Consider the following 14,660-nt stretch of genomic DNA (forward strand, 5'->3'; position numbering starts at 1 on the left):
TGGCAGATTATTTTTTCCTGTTTGTTAATTTGTTCCCTCTCCAAAGCTGGGAGAATGGCTCAGGGCATGCTAGGAGCCCTACTTCCGGCCCAGAGGTGCAGCAATTGCTGAAGCTGGACTGGGAGCAGAGCAGAGCAGGGAGGGGACAGGTAAATGGAAGAGAGGTACTTCTCCAAGGGGGGAAGGGTTTTTTTAAATCCCACATATGTGGTAGGTTAGATGCTTGTACTTATCTTTCGCCAGTTCAGTGCTACTTTTCCCTGGTTCTGGAGGCTTAAGCAGACTTTCCGCTGCTCAGTTTCTCCCAATGTGGAAAACATGTCCTGAGCACTACTGCTTGCCTCAGCCCACGTGCCCCAACTGATCAATCCTGCAGGGTACCGGCCAGGTGAGGTCTGGCAAATCCTCGCTGCTTCTGAACTGTCTCTCCCTCCCCCTGCTGGTCAGTCTGACTCAACTTTGTCTTTGATTTTCAGGGCTCGTAGACTGTCATATATAATCGACTCACTTGTTTTTTCGGGTCTTTGTTCTAAGAGGGACCACAGCAAGCATCTGACTACTCCGCCATCTTAGCCCCCGCCTCTCTAAAGTACTATTATTATCATTCTTGTTTTTCAGCTGAAGAAAAGAAAGCAAAGAGAGAGTGAATTACTTCCCCAAGCTTATCTGGATTCACACTCAATGGCGATCTGGCCTCAGAAGTCTACACTTGTAGGGGGAACAGTCTGCCTCCACGCCTCCTATCCGGACCACATAAGCAGAGGCCTTGGACCCAGAACATCTCTGATAAGGAGGCTGGGAATTAGGTCACTTTGTCTCTTCCAGTTCCTTCTTATCAGAGAAGCCTTCCCTCTGTTCTGGGCACAGAGTAACTTTCACTGTCTCTTGCACATGCATGGGCACCATATGGCATCCGGCCAACTCCACTGTTCCTGGTGGGGAGGGAATGGGGTCTGTCTAGTCTATGGCACATGAGTGGTACATGCAGAACATCTGCCCTGTACCAGCCAGATGGCACCCACTGGCCATGGGAGACTGGTACCCACAGTGAAGCTGATCTCACTCTCTCTTCTCTATGTGAGTAAAGCATTAGTTAGTCCAGGCAAAAGTGCAGCATGACTGTGTCTTTTGTTGGCATCCCTGAAAGCTGTTATGACAAGACTGTTAACCACTAAGCCATACAGTCTTCAATGGAGAGAGAAAGTGGGCTTTAGAGTGGTTACCTTAAGTTAACCACCCTAAGCCTGTGGCCTCATCTAAGTGTAGCTGATAAGCTTACAGGCTTATGAAGACCAAATGGGATAATGTATGAAAATGCCCAGCAAAATGCCTGACATAGTGTAGGCCATCCACACATATCATTTCCCAAATTTCCTTTTCTTTCAACTCTAAAGTATGGGGATTTGATTATTCTATTACATTCCTACATACCAGGATTAGATCTCTCAAAAGCACAGGGTTGAAAAAGTTTGACAGGTTCTTTGAGTAATTGTACTAAGTGTATCGGATTACTAGTTAAGCCAATCAAGTCATTCTGACGGCTGAAGACAAGGCTCAATAAGCACCTGTCTCAGTGGCTTGAGCAGACGGGCAAGAGAAGAAGAGTGAGAAATATTAGGAAAACTGAGCAAGGTGCTGTGAAGGGCAGGAGATGATTCCAAAGGTATGACTAAGCAATCGCCACACTACGGTTACAAGAAAATTCATGAAGAATAAACGTATCAGCATGACTTTAATATACCTAACAGTGACCTTTAAGATTCTGTTGTTTTCTGAATGCAGAACACCCTCATTTGGATTTGGAATAGCCTTAAAATCAACATAGTCAGTTCTATTATTTCATGTTTGGTTCTCTATGTCCAAACACAGTAGGAGTCCATTACTGATTTTTCAACCCAGACTTCTTTTTTTCTTTTTTAAGAACTAGGTAGTTGGATTTAATAGTAGATTAGACAAACCTGGAGGGAGAATCAGTGAACTGGAACAGAGGTCGGTAAACTACAGCCCATGGGTCAACCCAAGCTTCTTACCTTCACCTCCATGGTCTGGTTGTAATCTCCTCTCTGGCTTCATCTCACACCCTTCCACCATTACTACATATGCTCCACCCACACTGACTTTCTTTTATTTCCTTTCCTTAAAGATGTCAAGCTCATTCGTGCCTTGTGGTCCATGAGCACCACCTCTGTTTGACTTCTGTGTGAAACTTCTGTGTGGCTGCATTCTTCTCCATATTTAGATCTCCAATGTTACTGTTATGGAATGAATTGTGTCCCCCAAAAATATGTGTTGGAAATCCTAACCCCTATGTCGCTATGAGTTGCAATCGAGTAGATGGCATCGGGATTTTTTTTTTTATACCTGTGGTTATAATCCCATTTGGGAATGGGTTTTCTTTGTTATGCTAATGGGGCAGTATCAATGTAGGGTGTGTCTTAAATCAATCTCTTTTTTGAGATATAAAAAAGCACAGATGGAGGCAGACAGCTGCCATGTCACATGAGATCTCCAAGGAACCAAGAGACAGGAGCTGAAAAGAGACAAGGATCTTCCCCCAGAGCCAACAGAGACAGAAAGCCTCCTAAACTGTGAAAAAATAAATTCCTGTTTGTTAAAGCCACCCACTTGTGGTATTTCTGTTATAGCAGCACTAGATAACTAAGACACTTACCCAGAGGGGCTTCTGTGATCATCCCATCTAAAATAGCTGCCCCTTACCTTATTTTGCTTTGTTTTCTTCATAGCATATTTCACTATCTAAAACTGTTTTTTACCTCTTTACTGTTGATCCCCAAGAGAACTGCAACCGGCTTTTTTCACTGGGGTGTCTGTACCAGAACCTAGAACACAGTAGATGCTCAATAAGCATTTGTTGGATGTATGGTGACTTTGAACACTGTAACATACATCTACTTTAGTAAACTGATGGTAGGCACAAATTATGTGGGGCCCTTTGGTGTTTAAGAGCCATCATTAAGTATGCCAATTAACAGTGCCATCTGAGTTCAACTTACCTCCTAAGAAGTATGGGCTAGGGAATGTAAAAGATACAAAGCAGAATGAGACAGAGCACCTGTACTCTGAAGCTTACTATGAAGGAGAGAGGCTTTTACAAATATTTAAAGTACAAGCTGAAAACAGGATTACAGTTAAATGCTGGGATAAACAAAGTGCTATGGGAATACAAAGGTTAGGGGTGGGGAAAACCTGATTCTGAAGGGCATATCAGGGAAGGCTTCACAGAAGAGCAAGGGCTAGAGCTGAACAGGGACAAAGAGTAGGATTTAGGCAGTCTGAGGCAGGTAGAGGGATAGTACAGGCTTAGGGAGCATTGCAAACGAATGTGTGTGGTACAGGGCAGGGTGGGTTGCAAAACCAATATGTTGATTCTGCTGTGGCCGGTGTGCAAACTGAAGTCAAAGCGTGTAGCAGGTGACTTAGGACAGAAAGGTAGCCTGGAGTCAGCTTACAGACAGCCTTAAGTCCCCTACTGGGAAGTTTCAACTATATCCTGTAAAGCATAGGAAGCCTTTGAAAGCTTACAGCAGGGCAGCTACAAGATCACACCGTTGCTTTTTTGAAAGATCAAGCTGAGAATGGGTTGGCAGAGGGAGAGCCATGAGTCTAGCCATGAGTCTAGCCATGAGCCATAAGGGGTGATGAAGCTCTGGGCGAAAAGGTCATCAGTGGGGACTGAAATGCCAGCATGCTCAGCTAAAATCAGGACAGGAGTCAAGGCAGCAGCAGGTGGCTTCCAGGCTAAAGGTTTGAAGAAGGTAATGTCATTAACTGAAACAGCACACACAGGTTTTGGGACTGCTCTATCCAGTTAGTAGTGTTTTGATTGATAGAATGCCAGATAACAGAGTTTAAGATACTTTTAATATCTCCACGAGAATTCCACTGTAAGGGATTCAGAAAATGGACAGGGACTCAAAGAGTCCAATTTAAACAATTCCAACAGTAATACTTCCTAACCGCTAAATATTCTTTGTAAAATTACACCTTCCAGCCCATTCACAAGACCACAGTAATGGCTCAGGTGCACATTGCCATGCTAGGAACATACGATTTCAAATTAGTAATGCTTCAGAGTACCTGCTGGGCCTATTCATGCTCCTCCTGATTACCTTCCAACTACTTCCAGAATGATCTGAGGCAAGCACTTGTATAACTGACCTAGTCAGAGATCAGATGGTAAAGGTGTGATGAATAAGGGAAAACAAATAATTTAGCAAGGCAAACAGTAATGAAGAGAAACCTATCCACCAGGTCAGTAAACTTTCACAGACTACTGGTCATTAACAGCACCCCCCTCACAGCCACTTCCTCCCTTCCTAGCTCCGCACAGCTCGTATTCTCAACTACACGCACATGACCTGAAGCACTGGGTACTGAGTCCTGTGGGGCTTTCACAGCTAACACATTTTCTGGTCTTATAAGGTCCCCTCCAATTCCTGGTGCCCCATCTCCCAAGGGGAGGGTAAAGATTCTTAGGTTGGAAATCAGAAAATCAGGGTCCTACACTTGGCCTTTCCACCAATTCACAGTGTGACCTTGGGCAAGTCACTGAACCTCTCTGACACTGTTTCCTCCTCTCTAAAATGTAAATAATAACAATCACAGCTACATTTATTATTTATTATGGGCTAAGTGCTACAAAGGAGCCCTGGTTGTGCAGTGGTTAAGCACTCAACTGCTGAGAGGTTGGCAGTTTGAACCCACCCAGCAGCTCTGCAGGAGAAAGACCTGGCAATCTGCTTCTGTAAAGACTACAGCCTAGGAAACCCAATGGGGCAGTTCTACTCTGTCCTATAGGATCATTATGAGTCAGAATTGACTTGATAGCACACAATAACAACAACACAGGTGCTTTAAAGGCCTATTACTGAAACCTCAGGACAATTTTCTGAGACAGTTATTATTGTTATTATCACTAACTTTTCAGAGGTAGGGAAAAAGGCTCAGAGGTTAAGAAACTTGCTGCCACACACTACAGGGGAAGTCAGCACAACTGGACTAAACCAAAGCTAAGAAGTTTCCTGAATACAATCAAATACTTTGAGAGACAGAGTAGCAGGGGCAGGGGTCTGGGGACCATGCTTTCAGGGGACATCTAGGTCAACTGGCATAACAAAGCTTATTAAGAAAATGTTCTGCATCCACTTTGGTGAGTGGCGTCTGGGGTCTTAAAAGCTTGCAAGCAGCCATCTAAGATGCATCAATTGGTCCTAACTACCTGGAGTAAAGGAGAATGAAGAACACCAAAGACACAAGGAAAATATTAGCCCAAGAGATGGAAAGGGCCACATAAACCAGAAACTTCATCAGCCTGAGACCAGAAGAACTAGATGGTGCTTGGCTACTACCAATGACCACCCTGACATGGAACACAAAAGAGAGTCCCTGATGGAGCAGCAGAAAGATGGGGTGCAGAACTCAAATTCTAATAGGAAGACCAGACTTAATGGTCTGACTGAGACTGGAGGTACCCCAGAAAGCATGGCCCCTGCATTCTCTATCAGCCCAGAACTAAAACAATGTCCAAGGCCAACTTGTCAGACAGAGATTGGACTGGACTGTGGGACATAAAGTGATACTCGTGAGGAGTGTGCCTCTTAGCTCAGGTAGATACAAGAGACCAAAGGGGCAGCTTCTGTCTGGAGGTGAGATGGGAAAGCAGAGAGGGTTAGGAGCTGGTTGATTGGACGTGGGGAATCAGGGACGGAAAGGAGGAGTGTGCTGTCACAGAATGGGGTGAGCAATTAGGGTCACATAACAATGTATGTATACAATTTTGTACGGGAGACTAACTTGAAATGTAAACTTCATTTAGACTACAACAATAAAAAAAAAAAAGAAAGAAACTTGCTGGCAAATTGTAAGTGACTGAGTTGGAGCCAGGGCTTGAACCTCACTCTTTATGACTCCCAGCCTGTGCTCTTAACCACTATGTATAATGCCTCACACTATAGTTTGGACGATGCAGTGTTTACCTTAGCCATTACCTTACCACTTTCACAATTTCTGCCATACAGTACCTCTGGTACTATTATTCGTCCACTAAGTTTTATTGACCTCTCTATACCTTTTTATAATAAATACATTAACTTAAAATAGTGACCTTCATCATCCCTTTAAATAGGAAACCTTAGCCCACAGCCACCAGAAGAAAGGAAATAATAAAGATCAGAGCAGAAATAAAAGAAATAGAGAATAGAAAAACAATAGAAAGAATCAACAAAATCAAAAGTTGGTTCTTTGAAAGGATCAACAAAATTGACAAACCATTGGCCAAACTGATAAAAGAAAAACAGGAAAGGAAGCAAATAACCCAAATAAGAAATGAAATGGGGGACATTACAACAGACCCAACTGAAACAAAAAGGATCACAACAAAGTACTCGAAAAACTGTACTCCAACAAATTTGAAAACTTAGAGAAAATGGACAAATTTCTAGAAACACACTACCTACCTAAACTAACACAAACTGAGGTACAAAACCAGAACAGACACATAACAAGAGAAAAGATTGAAAAGGTAATAAAAAAAATTCCAACAAAAAAAAAAAGCCCCGACCCAGAGGGTTTCACTGGATAATTCTACCAAACATTCGGAGAAGAGATCACATTAGTACTACTCAAACTATTTCAGAACATAGAAAAGGAATTGTGAATTCATTCTATGAAGCCAGCATAACCCTGCTACCAAAACACGCAAAGACACTATACACACAAAAAGAAAATTACAGACAAATACAGCTCATGAATACAGATGCAAATATTCTCAACAAAATTCAAGCCAACAGGATTCAGCACCATATTAAAAAAAAAAAAATACACCACACCCAAGTGGGATTCATACAAGGTATGCAAGGATGGTTCAACATTAGAAAATCAATCGATGTAATCTGCCACATAAATAAAACAAAAGAAAAGAATCATATGATCACCTCAATTCATGCAGAAAAGGCATTTGATAAAGTCCAACATCCATTCCTGATAAAAACTCTCAATAAAATAGGAGTAGAAGGGAAATTCCTCAACATAATAAAGAGCATCTATACAAAGTGAACAGCCAACATCATTCTACAGAGAGAGGCTAAAAACATTCCCCCTGAGAACAGAAACAAGACAAGGATTCTCTTTATCACTACTCCTATTTAACATTGTGCTGGAAGTCCTAGCTACAGCAATAAGGCAAGAAAAAGAAATAAAGGGCATCCAAACTGTTAAGGAAGAAATAAAACTATCCCTATTTGCGGATGATGTGATATTATACACAGAGAACCCAAAAGACTCCACAAGAAAACTACTGGAACCAATAGAAAGATTCAGCAGAGGACACAAGATCAACATACAAAAATCAGTTGGATTCCTATACAGCAATAAAGAGAACTATGAAAAGGAAATCAGGAAAACAATACCATTTATAATAGTCCCTAAAACAAAAACACTTAGGAATAAATCTAACCGGGGACATAAAAGACTTATACTAAGAAAACCACAAAACACTACTGCAAGAAACCAAGAGACCTACATAAATGGAAAAACATACCATGCTCATGGATAGGTAGACTCAACATTATGAAAATGTCAGTTCTACCCAAAGCAATCTACAAATACAAAGCAATCTCAGTCCAAATATCAACAGCATTCTTTAATGAGATGGAAAAATTAATCATTAACTTTATATGGAAATTAAAGTGGCCCGATAAGTAAAGCATTATTGAAGAAAAACAACAAAGTAGGAGGCCTTGCAATACCTGACCTCAGAACCTATTATACAGCTACAGTAGTCAGAACAGCCTGGTATCGGTACAACAACAGACACATTGAATAATGGAACAGAATCACGAATCTAGATGTAAATCCATCCACCTGATCATTGATAAAAGCCCAAAGTCCATTAAATCGGGAAAAAGACAGTCTTTTTAACAAATGGTGCCGGTAAAACTAGATGTCCATCTGTAAAAAAATGAAACAGGACCCATACTTCTCCATACACAAAAACTAATTTAAAATGGATCTAAGACCTAAATGTAAAACCAAAAACTATAAAGATCATGGAAGAAAAAATAGGATCAACTACTAGAGGCCCTAATGCATGGCATAAATAGGACACAAACTGTAACTAACAATACACATACATCAGAAGATAAGCTAGATAACTGGGATCTTCCAAAATTCTAACACTTGTACTTATCAAAAAACTTCACCAGAAGAGTATAAAGAGAACCTATAGACTGGGAAAAAAACGTTGGCTATAGGAAAATCAAACACCTCTACAACAAAAAGACAAATAATCCAATTAAAAAATGGATATGAACAGACACGTCACCAAAGAAGACATTCAGGCAGCTAACAGTCACATGAGGAAAAGTTTGCAATCACTAGCCATTACAGAAATACAAATCAAAACTACAAGATACCATCTCACCCCAACATTACTGGCATGAATCAAAAAAACAGAAAATAACAAATGTTGGAGAGGCTGGGGGGAGACTGGAACTCCTATGCACTGCTGGTGGGAATGCAAAATGGTACAACCATTTTGGAAAATGATATGGAGCTTCCTTAAAAAGCTAGACATAGAAATACCATACAATCCAGCAATCCCACTTCTAGGAATACGTCCTAAAGAAATAAGAGCCATAACACAAATAATGCACACCCAAGCTCACTGCAGCATTATTCTCAATAGCAAAAAGACGGAAACAACCTAAGTGTCCATCAACAGATGAATGGATAAAGAAACTATGGTACATACACACAATGGAATACTATGGAACAATAAAGAACAATGATGAATCTGGGAAACGTTTCACAACACGGATGAATCTGGAGGGCATTATGCTGAGTGAACTAGGTCAATTACAAAAGGACAAATGTTGTATGAGACCACTATTATAAAAACTCATGAAAAGGCATAGTACACAATACTTGGAAGCAGCACAACTTGACCAAGCCAAAGTCACAGAAGCTTCATAGACCCATGTGAACTCCCATAAGGATCGAATTACTGGGCTGAGGGCTGGGGACCATGGTCTCAGGGGACATCTAGCTCAACTGGCATAACATAGTTTATCAGGAAAATGTTCTACATCCTACTTTGGTGAGTAGCGTCTGGGGCCTTAAAAGCTTGTGAGCGGCATCTAAGATATGTCTACTGTTTCCCACCCAGTCTGGAGCAAGAGAGAATGAAAAAAACCAAAGACACGAGGGAAAGATTAATCCAAAGGACTAATGGAACACAATTACCACAGCCTCCACCAGACTGAGTCCAGCACAACTAGATGGTGCGTGGCTACCACCACTGACTGCTCTGACAGGGATCACAATAGAAGGCCCCAGACAGAGCTGGAGAAAAATGTAGAATAAAATGCAAACTCTCAAAAAAAGACCAGACTTACTGATCTGACTGAGACTGGAGAAACCCCGAGAGTATGGCCGCAGGACACCCTTTTAACTCAGTATTGAAGTTACTCATGAGGTTCACCCTTTAGCCAAAGATTAGACAGACCAATAAAACAAACAGTAATATACGTAGCTCAACCATGTATAGGAGACTAAATAGGCACACTGGCCCAGGAACAAAGACGAGAAGGCAGGAGGAGACAGAAAGCTGGATGAATGGAAATGGGGAATCCAAAGGTGAGAAGGAAAGAGTGTTGACTTGTTGTGGGGTTGGCAACCAATGTCACAAAACAATATGTGTATTAACTGTTCAATGATAAACTAATTTGCTCCGTGTATCTTCACCTAAAGCACAATTAAAAAAAAGAAAAGAAGAAGGAGGTAACCTTAAAATGGACTCCCTTGTTGGCGCGAACGGTTAAGCACTGGACTACTAGTAAAAAGGTTGGCGGTTTGAACCCACCCAGAGGTGCCTCAGAAGAAAGCCCTGCCATCTGTTTCCAAAAGGTCACAGCCTTAGAAAACCCTATGGAACAGTTCTACTCTGCACACATGGGGTCGCCATGAGTTGGAATTGACTTTACAGTAACTAACAACAACAAATCTTTTAAAAAGTGATGAAAACAAAAAATGTTAATCAAGTTTCGCTAGATACAGATGCCTGTTAAAGATCTAAGCCTGGGGCCTGCTGCCTTGAAAACACACACACACACATAGGAGGATAGCAAGAGTTTGAGGTCTTAGTGACTTTCTAGAAAGCCAAGCTGCCACGCGCGTTAATGTTACTCATTACCGCGCCTTGTACCACCTGCCACCGAGCCTCGTTAGGTGGGGTCGCCTTCGGCTGCCCGCGACGAAACCGAGACCCCCTCTGGGACCCGCCGGTATGCCGCCACGTCAGGCCGCGACGCTCTTACCAAGAAAGACTGGGTGCCCCAAGCCTCACACGCCGGTCGCCGCCCCGCTCAGGCTGTCAAAGCCGTCGGACCGGCCTCCAGGAGCTACTTCCGTGTCTCTCTAGGAAGCCCGGAGGTCTCCGCATCTCTATGATGTGCAGGTTTCTCGTCCATCCCTCCGGGTCTCTACCTGCCCCTGAGGCAGCAGGTTCATTCCATGAATCTGCACCGCTTACCCACCCATGTGTCCCAGCTTTGAGGAAGCCCTTCTGTTCTTACCTTTAGTTTTTCTTTTACACTTCCACCTCTGTCTTTGTATATTCCCAACACTGAGTATACTGTGGAGGCAGTCAGCTTAATATTGAATACATGGATGGATGGATGGAAGGAAGGAAGAAGAATGGATGAAGCTCCATGAGACTCTTGAATACTGTAAACAAACAAACAAACAAAAATCCAGATTCTGATCCAAAAAACCCATTGCCATTGAGTGATTCTGACTCATAACGACCCTGTAGGACCGAGTACAACTACCCCACAGGGTTTGCAAGGAGGGCCTGGTGGATTAGAACTACCAACCTTTTGGTTAGCAACTGTAACTTTTAACCACTACGCCACTGGGATTTCCCAGACTTTGATAGGAAGGGGCATTATGTGGAAAGAAAAGGAGGAAAGGGAAAAGGATTATTGACTAGTGGGGAGGAGACTACTACATTAGGGAGAACACTCGCACCGTAAGATCCGACGTGTAAGCGTCTCAAAGGGTTAGGAAAGACGAGTTTTCTTTCATAGAGACAGAGTAAACAAGGAAAGAAAAAGCACAGGTGCGGGGAAGTAGGATGAGTGGGTGACACCATTGGATAGTAAATCAGCGAAGGTTTTAGCTGAGGCCAGTCTATTCTCTGGAAGGGGCTGTTAAAGAGCGGTAATATGTCAGCTCAGAGGAATCCCTGGGTGGTGCAAACATGTGGAAAGATTGGAGGTTGGAGTCCACCCCAGGTTCCTCAGAAGTAAGACCTGTCGATCTACTTCCAAAAAATCAGCCAATAAAAACCCTTTGGAGCACAGTTCTATTCCGACACACATGAGGCTGCCAGGAGTCAAAATCCACTCCTTTGCAACTGGTTTTATGTGTTGGCTCAGGCTGAGGGTGGGCCAAAGTTCAGGGACTTGGGGAAAGGGGAGAAACTTAACTAAAATTTGGTTAACAAGCACTTTGTTTCTGCTCGATGAATGGGGACGAAGGATTCAGTTACACATTTATGAGGCATGGAATGGGAATTTGGAGGGTCTGTGTCTGCTTTTGTCATAAGTAAATAATGGAGTCTCTATGAATCTTAGCTAAGCCATATGGGAAGGGTGGTTATTTGCAGTAAGCTATTTTCTTGAATACAAAGGATGGTGGTGGTGGTGGTGGGGTTTCTTTATTGCTGTTTTCCAAGATCATAGGGTTTAGGTAAAATTCAACATTAACAATATTCAGTCTCCAAGTATCTTTCTCAGTCTCTATCTATCTCCGAGTTTCCACTTATTTTTGCGTGTCCATACGTTTTCCTATGTCCTGATTTTCTGTATTTTTTTCATCTCCACTTCCTCTCGCCACGAGCGAGTAATGATGCCAAGACCAACCCGTGTAGCTGAAGGAATCAGGAATTAAAAAGCCACATAGAAAGGAAGTTTGAGTATCCTCATTCAATGTTCTCTCTGAGAGACCCATCTTTTATCTCCTCATGATGAGCGCAGTTCTCTGTGTACGCACACACAAATACACATACACTAGAATGGGCCCCTTGCTGGAGAGGAGTTCGTTTTGCTAGCTCCAAACATGGAGCTTTTGATTTCATGTGCTTCTGTTGCCAGCACAACTGATACTACATTCAGACTCAAAGGGGCTCATATAAAATACATTATTTACTGCACTAAGAACATAAAGTCACAAGGACAAATACAAACCCTGGGATATAAAAATTAATAAAGGCCAGGTGAGGAAGGCTAAGTCCCCTGCATCAGCCCCTCTTACTGGGCCCTCTGACTTGTCCACCTGGCTTGTCCTCAGCTGCAATCCAGCCACAAGTCTTAGGAGACTGAGATGTGTCTGTACCAAGTAGTCTTAGGGACAGCTTTGTTCTGGCTGCTCGTGATACATAAAGATTAGATGAAGGGAAGAGGAAGGGTATTGTCATGGATTGAATTGTGTTCCCCAAAAATATCTGTTAACTTGGCTAGGTCATGATTCTCAGTATTGTATGATTGTCCACCATTTTGTCATTTGATATGATTTGCCTAGGTGTTATAAATCCTATCGTTATGATGTCGATGAGATGGATTAGCATTAGCGGCAGTTACACTGATGAGATCTAGAAGATTAGATAGTGTCTTAAGCGAATCTCTTTTGAAATATAAAAGAGAGAAGTGAGCAGAGAGACAAGGCGATCTCATACCATCAAGAAAGCAGAGCCAGGAGCAGAGTGTGTCCTTTGGACCCGGGGTTCCTGTGTGGAGAAGCTCCCAGACCAAGGGGAGATTGACAACAAGGACCTTCCCCTAGAGCTGATAGAGAAAGCCTTCCCCTGGGGCTGACACCCTGAACTTGGACTTGTAGCCTACTAGACTGTGAGAGAATAAATTTCTCTTCGTTAAAGCTATCCGTTTGTAGTATTTCACTTACAGCAGTACTAGATAACTAAGACAGGTACTAAGGCGGCTGGGAGATCAGCTATACACTCTTGAGAACAGAAGCCAAGGAAGGAAAGCCCTCTCTGAGGATATAGTAGAGAAGACAGATTTCCTTCTGGAGCTTCAGGATCCCCTGAGGCATGCCCAGATTTACTGCATGTGGATAGCACGTGAGAAGAAGTGTGATGAATTTAACTGTTAATATTCTTGTGCCACCAATGATTCTTTTCTAATCTGAGCACTGATGTTTTAAAGGAAAATTACAGAGTTTATAATTACTTCATTTGCTCCTCACTGCAATTTAGTGAGTAGATTTTATAAAGGTCTAACAAAGAAATCTAAGAAAAAACCAGAGAAAGAAAGTGACCTCAATATATGTCAGTGCTTGTCTTGTTATTCACCCACCCTCAATAATATATCCAGGCAGTGGATGCATTTCAGAAAAACCAATCTGCTGTTCCTCACAGGTGTATAACACTTTATATTTTACAAAACATTTTCACACCAATTAGCTCATCAGATTCTCACAGAAATGGCATCTGTTAAGGTTCTCTGGGTTTCAAGTAATTGATAGCAGCTCTAGCTAACTTCAGTAAGAAAAGTGCAGTTTTTAGAATCTCAGAAAGAGTTAAACAACTGTAGAATAATTGATGTATTTGAGTTATGGTATTGGTGATGTCTTAGTCATCTAGTGCTGTTATAACAGAAACACCACAAGTGGATGGTTTTAATGAAGACAAGTTTCGTCACAGTTAAAGCAGGCTAAAAGTCCAAATTCAGGGCGTCAGCTCCGGGGGAAGGCCTTTTCTCTCTGTCGGCCTTCTCATCCGTGTTCCCCCAGACTAGGAGCTTCTCGGTGCAGGGACCCCTGCCCAAAGGACACGCTCTGCTCCTGGCACTGCTTTCTTGATGGTATGAGGTCCCCCGTCTCACTGCTCACTTCTGTCTTTTATATTTCAAGAGATTGCCTCAGGACATAATCCAGTCCTGTAGATCAGGTCCTGCCTTACTAACACAACTGCCTCCCATCCTCCCTCATTAACATCATAGAGGCAGGTTTACAACATACAGGAAAATCACACAGTACCAGGAATCATGGCCTAGCCAAACTGATATACACATTTTTGGGGGGACATAATTCGAACCATGACATTCCTTTGGACAGGGGTCCCTGCACCGAGAAGCTTTCTTTCTGTTGTATGTAGGGTTGCTATTAGTTGGAACTGACTCGATGACACCTACCAACAACAGCAACATGTACTTACAGTAAGCAGTGCTAGCTTCCGTAATAGATAAACCCTGAAATCTCAGTGGTTTAATGAAATAAGTATTCATTTCTCACTCTCATCGCAGTCTAACTCTGTCCACCGGGGAGGCAGAGTGTTCTGCTCCCCACAATCACTCAGGGACCCAGGCTTCTTTCTTTGTAATACCACCATCTTCAACATGTGGCCTCCAAGGACTGCAGAAGGGGAAGCAAGAGCTTGGCCTGCCCTGACACCCCTATTTAAAGTAGATCTCCTGCACCCCTTGAAATTCTCCAATCCCTTCATGACACTTAGCTTGTCTGAAATTATCTTGTATATGACCAACATCAAAGCTTCGTGAGAGCTGAGACCTGCTTTATTGATTTGTATGTCTCCATTGCCTATTATAGTGCCTGGCTTAGAG

The sequence above is a fragment of the Trichechus manatus genome, unplaced genomic scaffold, assembly GCF_000243295.1.
Source record: "Trichechus manatus latirostris isolate Lorelei unplaced genomic scaffold, TriManLat1.0 scaffold00053, whole genome shotgun sequence".
Lineage (NCBI taxonomy): Eukaryota > Metazoa > Chordata > Mammalia > Sirenia > Trichechidae > Trichechus > Trichechus manatus.